This window comes from Chiloscyllium plagiosum, unplaced genomic scaffold (assembly GCF_037043375.1).
Source record: "Chiloscyllium plagiosum isolate Xiang-an unplaced genomic scaffold, Cpla_swu_hap1 HiC_scaffold_8, whole genome shotgun sequence".
Classification (NCBI taxonomy): domain Eukaryota; kingdom Metazoa; phylum Chordata; class Chondrichthyes; order Orectolobiformes; family Hemiscylliidae; genus Chiloscyllium; species Chiloscyllium plagiosum.
Genome location: NW_028270146.1, coordinates 101,487,479 through 101,502,201, shown reverse-complemented (window position 1 = coordinate 101,502,201; position 14,723 = coordinate 101,487,479). Strand labels below are relative to the sequence as shown.

General features: G+C 44.5%; 1 protein-coding gene and 1 pseudogene across 5 annotated transcripts in view; one reads left to right on the top strand and one right to left on the bottom strand.

The window, feature by feature from the left end:
- The window catches only part of LOC122553883 (uncharacterized), a 287,844-nt gene that overhangs the window by 57,284 nt on the left and 215,837 nt on the right, over positions 1-14,723 (top strand). The window lies entirely within an intron of this gene.
- On the bottom strand, positions 6,139-10,530 carry LOC122553910 (general vesicular transport factor p115 pseudogene; annotated as a pseudogene).

Here is a 14,723-nt window from a genome sequence, read left to right as displayed (position 1 = left end):
ATGTGGGTGGGGGGGGCAAGGGGGCAAATGTTTGCAGGTAAAGGGACAACTGTAAAATGGGAAGCTTTCAAAACTGAGATAATGAGAGTACAGAGGCTGTATGCTCCTGTTAAAGTGAAGGGCAAGGTTGGTAAGTGTAAGAAATGTTGAATGTGTAGCAAAATTGAGGTTTGGTCAAGTATAAGAAGGAAACATATATCAGATATAGACAGCAGGGATTGACTGAATCCCAAGAAGAGTATAAAAGGCAGTATGTGTATGCTTAAGAGGGAAACCAGCAGGACAAGAAAGAGATGTTGAAGAAAACCTCTTGAGGTACAGACCTTGAGAACTAACTAGTTTATTGTACGATATGTCATGGGGAGTTCTCCGTTCTAACTGTGGCTTGGTGCTGCTCCGAAATACATCAGAACACTACAGGATTATGTAGAGAAAACAGATAGGAGCTGATTGTTAATTACAAGGCTTTGGCATGCTTACAAGATGGTACTGAATTCGAGGTCAGCTGTTTGGGTCAAAAATTAAATACAATTACACATTCCACAAGTGGATCAAAGTGAATGTTATCACCATGTGTTCTATTTACACAGATCTGTTAACACTAAGCAGAGATGTCCTTCATTAGCTGAGCAACCGTGGGAGATGGGAGAGAAAAGATGAGCATACCAGATTGTCGCGGGACGACCAAGTGTAAAGGGAGGGATTGGGGACAGGTGGAGAAGACAGGTGGATCGTGGCGGCCTGCAAAAGGGGTAATAATTCGTAGGAGAACAGGACTAATTGACAAGTCTAGGTCCACTTGACTGACTACGACTGATGTGCACTGGCCATCCTTCAAAGTGGGAAAAACACGAACGCGACAGGCTAGAATCCTTGGATAGATAAGTCCTACTTTTAGCATTATCTTATAGTAAGGGATGCACAGCTAACATATCAACGACTATTGCTTTACAAAATGGTTTCTCAGCCAGAATAGAAAAATGGCTTCCAGACAAACCATGTCAAATTTTCCTCTACAATTCCTCCTTCTCCTTTTCACAATCAGAGAAGTAGGTTCAGCAAAAGAGGGAATGTAGCCAGAGCCAGGAGGGTTGTCTGGAGGAGGAGGCTCCACATTGGATAGGTAATCCTCGGAATCCGAGTCATCAGCCTTGATAGGTTTTGGACTTGAAGGCTTAGTGTTTGTGCGGGGTTTTATTGGGAGGGGTTTTGACTAACTGGACTAATGGTGGGACAGAGGGCAGATTGAGATTGGGTTCCGCAAGAGCGGAATAGGATGGCTCAGCGCAGGCAAGGTACACCGCAGCGCAATAGAGGTTGCGCAGAAAATGACTCGGATGGAGAACCCAGTGAAGTTGTAGGGGATGGTGGAGCGCTCAGTAAAGATGGGAGAGAAAAGATGTGCATACCAGATTGTCGGGAGATGACCAAGTGTAAAGGGAGGGATTGGGGATAGGTGGAGAAGACAGATTGATCATGGTGGCCTGCAAAAGGGGTAGATTGGAGCCAGAAAGCTCTAATGTGAGCCCCTGCAGGGAACAGTGAATAGAGACATGAAGTTTGCATAGTGCCTGGCACCCCAGAGGGGCGATCGGGCAAGAAGAGGAGATTAAAGCCCGGTCAGGCACTGCACGCAGACTAACACCAATGAGGATACGATCAGAGAGAGGTTCCACAAGGGGTATTCCAGAGGTTCCACAAGGGGTATTCCAGAGACCCCACAGAGCGAACAGTATCAGAGCTGACGGGAAGGGCCACTGAGGGAGGCGCAGAGGAATGGGTGGCTCCAGAGTCCACCAGAACTGAAACTACATGCCCCCCCCCCACCTCAATGTCCAACATGAGGTTTTTGGATGGGCAGTGGAGAAGCCATATTGAAACGGCCTGCAAAACCTCCCTCATGTGGCAGTCCTAGCCATGTGGGGTAAAGGGGAACGGGTTGCTGACCGAATAGTTGGCTGGCAAAGGCTGCCGCTGCAATGGGAAAGTGGGTTGAACTTGCTGAGGGGTGGTGCGCGGCAGTCCCGCACCCAGTGACCAAAGTTCCTACATGACTGGCACTGATCCTGACTAATGTCCTGCCTCTGCTGCTTCCACCCCTGCCATCCCCCTTCCTCGGGTCACTAGCCTGACCCTGATGCGATGCCTGTGTTAAGTGGGGAAATGCCTCTTCCTCTTTTGGATCATCAAAAAACCCCTGCTGATCCATGTTAGTGAGAGAGGTGAGGAGCTGATCCCAAGTTTTAGATTACCAGTCAAGGTTAAAGGATTTGAAAGTATGGGTGTGTCAGGGCTGCATGCAATGAATGAGAGTTTGGGAGGCCAATTTATCATTGGTTGTGAATGGGATGCCTGCAGAGGATTCCCAAACCTCCTTGAAGCAGGCAAGAAAATCAGGGAATGGCTCATCAGCCTCGTGCAGACATTGGGTGACTTCACTAAAGTCTGCCTGCTGTCTCACAGCTGCCATGGTGATGGGCTGAGCCTTGTCTCTAAGCCAGTCCACTCGCGCCTCCCCAGTAACCCATGGATCTGTGGGAAACACAAGGGAGCCCTTGACAGAAGCCCAAACGCAATAAAGTGTTAACATCTTGTGGCAGGCATTGTAAATATCACATGTCAGAACGAGCCAACCATAGAAGGAAGTTGGACGTTTAATTGGATCAGAGGCATCCTGGAGCATAGTACGGGCCTCAGCATGAGTCCAGGGTTTATCAAAAGGAATTTCCCCTATCATAAGACAGGGAGCTTGGGTAGAGTGTTTTGCCGCATTCTGGGAATGGGGAATCATGCCAGAATGGCCACCCTGCATAGTAATGAGGCTGTCAGTTGAAGAGGAGACAGCGGTCTCTGAACTGGACCTGGGGGTACTTGCACCAGGGCCATCTGGCTGAGCACTAGGATCCTGCAGAGCATATGAGGCAGTGCCAAAGTGCTGAGAAAGGTCAGCTGCCCTGGAATCCCGAGCAGCATCCTGTTCGTGCATGGCCTCCCTGCGCAGCCGCAAGGCCATAAGAGCAGCAATTTCATCAACCTGAGAGTCCAAGTCCAGGGTAGGGACAGCAAGTTTGGGATACTGAGCAGAATAAAGGCGGAGTTGCGGTAGAAGGGGAGTTAGCAGGAACGAAAGGGCCATCAGCTTCACTGGAATGCTGACAGCAGTTTTTAGCCTTCGGGGGCTGATGGCCTTTAGTGATTTTCTTAAACTGAAGCACGTATTCTGTGTCCTAGGAGGGATCCCTGTACCCACCCTCTATGTGCAAATGCCAGTAATCAAACTTGTCTAACCGAAAAGAGCCCCCATAAGGCCAATTACCATTGGACCATCCATACACATCAGAGGTGAAGGGGATAATGTACCGGCTGTCACCGGTCTTCTTCCAGACAATGTTAACTGGCGTGTTTGGGGGAACGACAGCGTCTCCTAGCTTACTCTTGCAATGGACATATTTACCGTGGCGTTTTACAGCCTTCCCTGAGGGGACAAAAGGACGGGGTCTGCACAGTGAAACAAGATTGACCTGTCCCAGGGGCCAGCGCTTCAGTCAGATCTGTAGATTGATGCAATTCTTCAGTTTCCTGGACCCGCAGAACAGTCACCTGCAAACAAACAAGTAAAACACAAACAAAGACAAACAACACCCACCACACGAACAGCACAAATAGTAGCGCCGCAACCAATCATCAAGGTCCTTAGAGCCTGGGGCCACAGCCTGTCTTCCATCTTGCCCAGGGGTTCAGCCCGCAAGGCTCAGGTCAGGATCATTCATGTTACCAATTGAAGCAAATTTGAGTGGCCCCCCACATCCTGACAGAAGTTTAAAGCTCCTGTCTTGTGAAAAAAGACAATAACAGACCCTTCAGTAAACGGGAATTGCAGGTCCAGCAAGAACCTTGGAAACTAGAGACCGAGCCAACTACGCCAATTGTTGAAGAAAAGCTCTTAAGACACAGACCTTGAGAACTGATTAGTTTATTACACGATATATCGTGGGGAAATTCACCGTCCAAACTGTGGCTCGGTGCTATTCCAAAGTACATTACAGGATTATGGAGAGAAAACAGATAGGAGCTGATCGTTAATTACAAGGCTTCAGCATGCTTACAAGATGGTACTGAATTAGAGGTCAGCTGTGTGGGTCAAAACTAAATGCTATTACACATTCCACAAGTGGACCAAAGTGAATGTTATCACCGTGTGTTCAATTTACACAGATCTATTAACACTAAGCAGAGATGTCCTTAATTTGCTGAGCAACCGTGGAAAGGCAATAATTTGTAGGAGAACAGGACTAATTGACAAGTCTAGATCTGCTTGACTGCATGCACTGGCCATCCATCAAAGTGTGAAAAATACTAACGAGACAGGCTAGGGGCCTTGTATAGATAAGGCCTACTTTTAGCATTACCTCATAGTAAGGAGTGCACAGCTAACATACCAACTAATATTGCTTTACAAAATGGTTTCTCAGCCGGAATAGGAAAATGGCTGCCAGGCAAACCATGTCAAATTTTCTTCCGCAGAGGACGTGCAATAGTTGTGGCACATAGGGTTAAGCAGAATCCAAAGGGATTTTACAAATAACAGTAAGGACAAAAGAGTAACTAGGGAAAGAATAGGTCTCCTTACAGATCAGCGAGTCCATGAATGTGTGGAACCGCAGAAGATGGGAGAGATGCTAAACAAGTATTTTGCATCAGTGTTTACTGTGAATAAGGGCATGGAAGGTAGAGAATGTGGGGAAATAAATAGCAACATCTTGGAAAAATGTCCATATTCCTGCTGGACCTGGGACTCCTAGAACTCTGTGGGAAGTTAGGGAAGTGATTGCTGGGCCCTTGCTGAGGTATTTGTTTCATGGAAAGCAATAGTTGAGGTGCTGGAAGAATCGAGCTTGGCTAACGTGTTACTATTTCAGAATGGTGGTCAGGAAAAGCCAAGGAACTGTAGGTCGATGAGCCTGACGTCAGTGGTGGGAAAGTTGTTGGAGGGGATCCTCAGGGACAGGATTTACATGCATTTGGAAAGGGAAGGACTGATTTAAGGGTAGTTAACATGGCTTTGTGAATTGTAAATCGTATCTCACTGACTTAAGTTTTTTGAAGGAGTAACGAAAAGGATTGATGAAGACAGAGCAGTGGATGTGATCTATGTGGATCTCAGTAATGCGCTCGACAAGGTTCCTCATGGTAGACTGCTTAACAGTGTTAGATTACATGGATCACGGAGAACTAGCCATTTGGATACAGAACTGGCATAAAGGTAGAAGACAGAGGGTGGTGGTAGAGGGTTGCCTTTCAGACAGTGGGCTTGTCACCAGGGTTGTGCCACAAAGACTGGTGCTGGGTCAACCGTTTCTTGTCATCATATAAATGATCTGGATCTGAACACAGGAGGTGTTGTTAGTAAGTTTCCAGAGGACACCAAAATTAGAGGCGTAGTGGACAGTGAAGAAGGTTTCCTCAGATTAGAACAGGATCTTGATCAAATGGGCCAGTGGGCTGAGGAATTTATTCAGATGGAATTTATTCAGGTAAATATGAGGTGCTGCATTTTGGAAAGGCAAATCAGGACAAAAAGCACAGATCCTTGTGACGCATAGGCCTCCAATCTGAAAAGCAACCCTCCACCGCAACCCCTCCATCTCCTACCTTTGAGCCAGATCTAAATCCAAATGACTGTATTCCGTTTGATCTAACCTTGCTAACCAGTCCACCATGAGGAACCTTGTCGAAAGCCTTACTGAAGCTCATGTAGATCACGTCCACAGTTCTGCATAAATCCTCTTTGTTATTTCTTCAAAAAACTCCATTGAGTTAGTGAGGCTCAATTTCCCAAGCAAAAAGTCAGCTTGACCATCCCAAATCAATCTTTCCCTTTCCAAACATATGTAAATCCTGTCCCTGAGGATCCCCTCCAACAACTTTCCCACCACTGATGTCAGGCTCATAGACTTATAGTTCCTTGGCTTTTCCTGACCACCTTTTTGAAAAAGTAGCACCACGTTAGCCAACCTCGAGTCTTCCAGCACCTTACCTCTGGCTATCAAATCAATCAGTTCTCACAGAAGAGTTGTGTGAGACATCTAGCTGCCCAGATTCCTAATCTGACATTTTGCCATTTTTTCAAGGGCTGCTTTTAAACTCAGGTTGGTCTGCAACCTCTCACAATAATGCATTCTCTAGATAATACAACATATTCCAACACTGGGTCAGGTTATCCAGGTGTAACTGTAGACTAAAGCTGGTGAGCTACACTTCACTCCTGCAACAAGTATGTGCTTAGTGTACCATGAGGGAATGCTTTTAATTTTTTTCCCTTAAATGGAGAAAAACAACTTTGCTTTATTAAAATTTTAATACTTTAAAAAATGAAAAGTTTCTCTCCTAGCCAGTAAGTGAATCTTTGCAACTGGTAGAAGATACAATTAAACTAATTTCAAAGCCCCCTTCCAAAAAGAAAAAAAACAAAACATTCTGAACTCTTTCGACATTCTGCATTGTGGTAATAGAAGCTTTGACCTTCTTTACATTTTATTTCCTTATTCTGTCTGTATATCATCGTTATGCAATTAGTTTGGATCATCATCATCATCTTCTTGGTCAGCAGACTCCAGGTCATCTTCATCCTCAACTGGTTCTCCAAGCTCTTTGAGCCTATTCTTAAATCCAAAGATTTTCTGGTCATGGTCTGCGAGAAGTACCAATAGATCATCCTGCTCCTTCTTAGGCTCTGTCACCTCTTGTTGGAGCTTTCTCTTGTCAGTTTCAAGAATGGCTATTGTACTATTTGTCGAGGCAAGCTGTTGATCAAGGGACTTTTTCTCCTCTGTCAACATCTTTAACTGATCCTTGTGCTGATCGGTTGGTTGGTCACCAGCAATTTCTGTGCCAACTTCAGCTAGGTTTCCTGTTGACTGAGCAGCCCTCAATTTATTAATCTCAAACTCCTTTTCAGCCAGCTGTCCTTCTAATACATTATGCTGCTTCTTCAGTTCTTCAATCTCTCCTTGCAACCTTCCAATTTCTTCGGTGTCTTTAGGTTGAATACCATTGATCTGAGCTGCCTCATTGTGAATGTGATGTTGGCTGTCTAGTGGTTTACCTTGTACTTTGAGAAGATTGTACTGGTCACGCAGCTGCTGAATCTGTGACGCTTGCTGTGTTATTGTGGTTTGACTGTGCTTGTTCTGATTGGTCAAGGCAGTTACTTGTTTCTTCAATTCATTCAGTTGCAGATCCTGTTCACGGATAAGTTCCTTGTATTGATTGACTATACTGTCATGTTGTTCCAAAGACTTCTTCACTTCCTCTTCCTTCTTCTCATCCTCACTTGATTTTTGGACAGCCTTTGTTATAAGAACTTCTAATTCTTTAACTAATTTGGTGAAGTCATGATCAAACAGCATTTGCTCTGGACTGTTGTAGCTTGGCTGGGTTTTCTGACCAGTCGAGAGTAAAGCTCATGCTTGCTGATGTAAGCCTCATTGAGAAATTTTCTCAATGAAAATTTCTTTTCCAGTTCTCTTCTCTATGAGTTGCTTTAGCTTTTTCTTAGTGTGGTTCTCCAGAGAATTCTCATTGTAGTAGATGCAGATGCCCAGTAGAAGGGCACAGAGACCTTGCACAAGTTGTTCCTCTTCCCCAAGGTTCTCAGATATCTGTGCCATTAAAAAAGGAACATTGGTTTGGTTGTGCAAGAAGTGAGTCACAGCAATAGGACAGTTGGTCGTCCACGTAGACAGCAACATCAGTAGGCCAACCCGTGTTTGCTCCTTGCTTCCCTGAGACAGGATGTTGGTACACTGTTGGAGCAGGGAGACAGGAGGATTGCAAAGGCTGGTTGCCAGCTGTACCCTGAGCAGCTGTTCCTTTTGGATGGAGTTATCCTGCAGAGCATGTGCCAATGCTACAGCAGCACACCAGTTAGAGAGGGAATCTGTAGAGAAGAGGCCCCCACACAGCAGCTGGCCAGCCGAGATCGAATTGGCATCAATAGTTGCTGGCAGAAGTGTGGCAACAATCTCTGCTTGGCCTTTTTGGTTTTTGTACAAGAAACATTGGAAACAGTACAGCACCGCACAACGCAGGACAAATGGCTGCCTTTCATTCACCATGGACATCAGAAGGACTACAATTGCAGGCCTTGGTGGATTGGAAGGTGCATTCACAGAAGCAAAATAATCCTGGTTTACCTGGGACCCTCTGATAACTTCAGATACTGTGTTAATGGTCTCAGTGAGAATATCAGCAGGAACTCCAGTTGCCATCAGGATGGTGCACAACTGCTGTAACAAACCACATTGGAATGCTGACTTCTGGCAACTGCTTGTAGCACCAGGAGGATTCACAGGAGACACCAGCACTCTCACCAGCTGCAGCATCAGGTGAAGATTTGTTACTTTCTGTGCAGACCAACCCGAATTATCTTCAGCAACCTCAAACCAAGGTTTTGTGCGTTGAATGTATGAACCCTCTTTAAAAAAATTCTGATTCGAACTATTGTTTTTCATCGAGTTAAGGAGCAGCAAAAGGCAATCTTCAACAACAATGCCTCGATCACTCTTCCCCTCTTCAGTGATAATATCCAGCAGGCGTTCAAAGCCATTTTTAAAAGCTACAATCTTCTGAATGGCTGCATTAGCTTTCGTTAATTGCTGGAGCAAAAGGAGACCATCATTGCGAATTACTTCTCTCGAATCTGCAAGCAAATCCATCATCTTGGATACACCCATTGGGCTGACAAGGATAATCTGTTGAACTTGTGGACCTTGATTTTTTAAAAGTGCAGTTAGAAGTTTTACTGCAGGCCAGCGCACATGAAAATCAAATTCCTCTAACAAGGATAACAGCAAGGTAAGATTTTCTTGTAGTTTGATATAAATCTCTGCAAACTGCACAGCCAGGTCTTCAGAACTGGTCTTCTGAACATTCTCCTCTGGCTCCTCCTCTTCAACCTCATTGGAGATCAGATTGCAAAGAGTATCCAGTGCATAACCAATAATTTCAGAGTCTGAACGGTCTGTCTGCAGCACATTAACAAGGTGTTCCATGGCCTGACTGCCCACTTCAAGGCGATATTTTTTGGATAATGCTTTGAGTGCACGGACTGCATCTCTGCATCCTCCAGTAGTGTTGAAGAGGCAACTCGGTCACATAGCTTCTGAACCGTCTCGGCCCCGCTGGGCTGTGGCCCGGCACCAATAATACAAATATCTCAGTAAAAGGCCCAGCAATCATTTCCCTAGCTTCCCACAGATTTCTAGAGTACACCTGATCAGGTCCCGAGGATTTATTCACCTTTATGCCATATCTTCCATATCCTTCTCTGCAGTAAATGCTGATGCAAAATACTTGTTTAGTATCTCCCCATCTTCTGTGGTTCCACACATACATGGACTCGCTGATCTATAAGGAGACCTATTTTCTCTCTAGTTACCCTTTTGTCCTTAATGCATTTGGATCCCTTTGGATGCTCCTTCATCCTATTTACCACAGCTACACATGTCCTCTTTTTGTCCTGTTGATTTCCCTCTTAAGCATACTCTTACTGCCTTTTATAGTCTCCTTGGGATTCAGTTGATCCCTACTGTCTATACCTGACAAATGCTTCCCGCTTATACTTGACCAAAGCCTCAATTTTTCTAGTCATTTAGCATTTCGTATATTTACCAACCTTGTCCTTCACGCGAACAGGAGCATACTGTCTCCGGACTCTCATATCTAAGTTTTGAAGGGTTCTGATTTTCCAGCTGTCCTTTTACCTGCAAACATCTGCCTCCAATCAACTTGTGAAAGTTTTTGCCTAATAGCGTCAAAATTGGCCTTCCTCCAATTAACAACTTTAGCTGTTAGATCCTGTCTTTCCTTTCCAGCAATGTTTTGAAATTATAGAATTACGGTCACAGGTGCCAGTGTGCTCCCCCACCCACACCTCAGTCTCCTACCCTGCTTTATTTCCAAAAAATAGGTCAAGTTTTGCACTCTAGTAGGTACGTCTACATAGAATCAGAAAACTTTCTTGTACAAACTTAACAAATTCCTCTTCATCCAAGTTCTTGACACTATGGTAGTCCCTATCTATGTTTGGAAAGCTAAAATCCCCTGCCATTACCACCATATTATTCTTACGGATAACTGAGATCTCCTTACAAATATGTTGCTCAATTTCCCGGTGACTACTGGGGTGTCTGTTGTGCAATTCAGTAAAGTGATCATCCCTTTCTTATTTCTTAGTTCCACCCTAATAACTTCCCTGGACATATTCCCAGGAATATCCTTCCAAAGTACAATCGTAATGTTGTCCCTAATCAAAAACGCCACTCCCCCTCCTCCTTCGCCCCTCTTTCTATCCATCCTTTACCATTTATACCCTGGAACATTAAATTGCCAGTCCAGACCATTCCTGAGCCATATCTCTGTAATGGCTATGATATCCTAGTACCATGTTCCAAAACATAACCTGAGTTCATCTGCTTTACCTGTTAGGCATCTTGTATCGAAATAAATGTAGTTTAGTTTATCATCCATTCTCTGGTTTGTCTCAGACTGATCTCTTTTAGTATAAATGCTGAAACTGGAGGGGGGAGGTGTGGGAGGAGAGATGTATCAACAATATGTGGAAATCGACCCCAGAGAGAGGGGAAAAAAAAGTTTGGCAGTCAAAGGAATAGGTTGTGGTCAGCCTTGGAGAATGAGTCGATGTTTTGGGGGACCATTAGTGGCTGATAATGAGTTGGTAGTGATGGCTGCCCATGTGACAACAAGGAGGTTTGGAAAAAAGTGCTCAGGCTCTAGAATTATTGAACTCTACATTGTGTCCTGAAGGCTGCAGAATTCCCAAGCAGAAAATGACATGTCCTTCCAGCTTGTGCTGAGCTGTGCTGGCACACTGATTAATTAAAGTGCAGGTAAATTGCTGCTTAATCTGAAAGGTATGTCTGGGGTCTTGGATAGCGAAGAGGGAGGCCAGGTGTTAACCTTCCATAGTTGTATGGGAAGGTGCTATGGAGGTTTGGGGAGCGTTTGGGAATGGAGAAGGAATGGATCAGGTTATCCCAGAGGAAATGGTCTCTCTGGAACACTGGAATGGGAGGGGAGGGGGAATGTGTATCCAGTGGTGGCATCCAACTGTGTATAGCGGAAATGGCGCCTGGATGTGGATGCTGATGGGATGGTAGATAAGGACAAGGGGGACCCTCTCACTGCTGTTGGAGGGAAGAGAGGGGATGAAGTCTGAAGTACAGGAGAAGGGTCAGACCTGGCTAAGGGCCCTTTCAAACACAATGGTGGGGAATCCTCAGTTGAGGAAGAAGGTGGACGTTTTGCCGAGAGGGCATTTTGCCGAGAGGTGCAAGGGAGGAGCGAAGGTGAGTCTAACTGTTTAAAATACTTACTTCAGGCGTCAGGGCCTCCATTTGCCGAGAGGTGCAAGGGAGGAGCGAAGGACTTCTGCAAAGTTTTTAAGTGGGTGAGATCTAAACCCGAGACCCTACACTGTAGGGCCTCCCTCCCGCCCACCTCCTCTAACCTTACTAAGAATCTGTAAACTAGGTAAGGTTTCAGGTTTCTTGTTTTCCTTCTCTTCCTTTTGTTTAATTTTGTGTGGGCTTTCAGAATAGTGGGACATGGATGTTAGGGCAGTTGCATGTACCTCCTGCAGAATGTGGCAGGTGAGAGACACTTCACATGTCTCTGCCGACTACATCTGTGGGAAGTGCACCCAACTCCAGCTCCTCGAAAACCGAGTGAGGGAACTGGAGCTGGATAAACTACAGATCATTCGGGAGGCTGAGGGGGAAATTGAGAGGATGTACGGGGAGGTGGTCACGCCCCAGACACAGGATAAGGACAGCTGGGTTACTGTCAGGGGGAGGAAAGGGAACCAACAGCCAGAGCAGGGATCCCCTGTGGCTGTTCCCCTCAGCAATAAGTTTACCGTTTTCGATACTGCTGCTGCTGGGTACAGCCTACCAGGGGAAAGTCATAGTTATCAAGTCTCTGGCACTGAGGCTCAGAAGGGAAGGGGAGGAAATAGAAAAGCGCTAGTGGTAGGGCACTCAATAGTTAGACAGATTGACTGGAGGTTTTGTGGTCAGGAATGGGACTCCCGGAAGATATCTTGCCTCCCCGGTGCCAGGGTCCGGGATGTCACCGATCGGGTTTACAAGATTCTGAAGGGGGAGGGGGAGCAGCCAGAAATCATGGTACATTTTGGCACCAATGATATAGCCAGGAAAGGGATTGAGGATCTGAAAAGTGACTGCAGAGAGTTAGGTTGGAAGCTGAAGAGCAGGACGAGTAGAGTACAGTAGTGATCTCAGGTTTGCTACCGGTGCCACGAGATAATGAGATGAGGAACAGTCAGCGAATGCAGCTTAACACTTGGCTGCGAGGCTGGTGCAGGAGGGAGGGCTTCAGATACCTAGACCATTGGGATCCCTTCTGGGGAAGGTGGGACCTGTACATGAAGGACAGGTTGCACCTGAACTGGAGGGGTACAAATGTCCTGGGAGGGAGATTTACTCGTGCGATTTGGGCGGATTTAAACTAGTTTGGCACTAGTTTTGCTTTAACTTTACCTCATAGTGCAGATGCTTTTGTAATGAAGATGCCTTATGTTTACTGTTGTTGAAGGACTGCAGGAAAAGCAGTTTATATTGTTTGTGGCTATTAAAAGAGACCTTTGAAAGTTCATTGTGATTTTTCTCAAGGCTACCTCGAAATCACAAGACTGATAATTACCTGTTTTGCTGTCGACTAGGGCTTCCCAAAGTGGAAGGGGGGGGACGAGGTCAGGATCCCGTTTTGGGTCGCAATTTTGGCATCATAAGTTCTGAGGCGGCAATGGCTGCTGTGGAACTTTGACTAAGATAAAACAGACATACAGCTATCCTCCAGCTCTAATTGTCCTTTCTAAGATGATGCAGCAGTTTTCAGGGCTCAAATTGAGGTCACAGTGGGAAAAAGATTTGGGGGAACATGATTGTCGACCATGCGAGATAATGTTTGACCAGCAATTGGCTTGAAGAGTCTCTTGTTTTAAGTAGTGAGATGGAGAGATGCCTGCAAAAGAAAAAGCCTAGTTTAAGGAAAGTTTGCTATGATCAAGCTGCTCCACTTCTACACCAGTTCAGGAAGAAACTTGTTCTCTTGAAAAAGTGATTATATCTCTGCAAGACTTCAGAGATGCTTGACCAGTGATGACCACAGGTGGCTGAACCTCAGAACAACAGATTCTAGAATATCCTATTCTGTATCCTTCTGCTTTCAAGAATAACCCATTGACAGTGTTTCTTTTAATAAAATGGAAATATGTTGCTTTTAGAAGTATGAAAATATAGCATATTTTCGCACTTCTAAAACGTATAATTCCATCTAACAAAACAATAAGTCCCATTAATAGTCAAAAGTAGAGCACAGATGGCTACACATAATCCTTTATCTTTTTTCAATAAATCATTTTCAATAAATACATTATGACAGTTATTAGCCTGTTAGGATAGATGGAACAAACCAAAACTCTTTACTACACAAGACAAAACCAAGGAGTGACCGTATTAAAAATGTGCAGGACTTTAGGCATGTATCCCCTATTTGGGAGTTCAAAATATGAAGGCATGAATATAGGTTAGACATAAATAAATAAGTACAGAAAAAATTTGAGAGATTGGTTCGAAATTTGCTACTGTTTGGAACAATTGAGGCAAATAATAGATGCACTTCAGGGGAATGTTACAAATGAATTGTGTGCTTTTAAAAACAATTCTTTCTCCTTATTCTTACTACCTAACCGGGAATCAGTTTAACTCCATTGGCTGGATTGTTGGTTTACAGAATAATGTGATGTTAGCAGCGTGGGTTCAACTTCCATCACCGGTTTGAGATTACCATGAAGGACTCTCCTTCTTAACTTCTTCCCTTGCCTGAGGTCTGGTGGTCCTCAGGTTAAATCACCACCAGTCGCTTCTCTAATGAGAGAGCAACCCCTATGGTCTGATAAGACTATGGAGACACAACAACACCACCTAACCATAAGCAAATTATTATATAATCTTTCCTCTCTGTATTTAAACAGTGGAAGTATATTTCTAAATACTTCTGTCTCCACAACATACCCACTTGTTTCATGAACCTATGTATTTGTAGTATTGATAATTTTTCACAGGATTTTTTGGTCTGGAAGCTGGACTTCGTCTACAATTTTTGTTCTAACTTATTGGTCAATATTTAATTTTGAAAATACGATTGAATTCCTTATTGAAATACATTGTTAAATGCTTGCCATTGTGGTAGATTCTACCCAGGCCATAGTGACAAAGTAGGAAACTCTTATAATACGGCATCAGAATCATCAAGGACTGTTGCTACTTAAAGTTGACAAGGTATTGGAAGTGGATTGGATGCATCCAAAGATATTGAAGGAAGTGAGAGTAGAAGTTTCAGGAGCACTGGCCATAGTCTTCCTTACAGTCAAGAGGTACTGGAGAACTGGAAAATATTAGATATTGCACCCTTATTCACAAAGTTTGTAAGGAAAAGCTAAGTAAATCCAGATCAGTCGTGAGGAAGCTTGTAATATTCGGGATTTAATAATCCTATTGCAAAGGCTTTGCTAATCCAGAGCCAGAATGAATTTCTAAAGGTGTAATTGTGAATGACTAACTTGGCTCGGTTTTTCTGAACATCTAGTAGAAAGAATTGATGAGGCTAATACTGTTGAT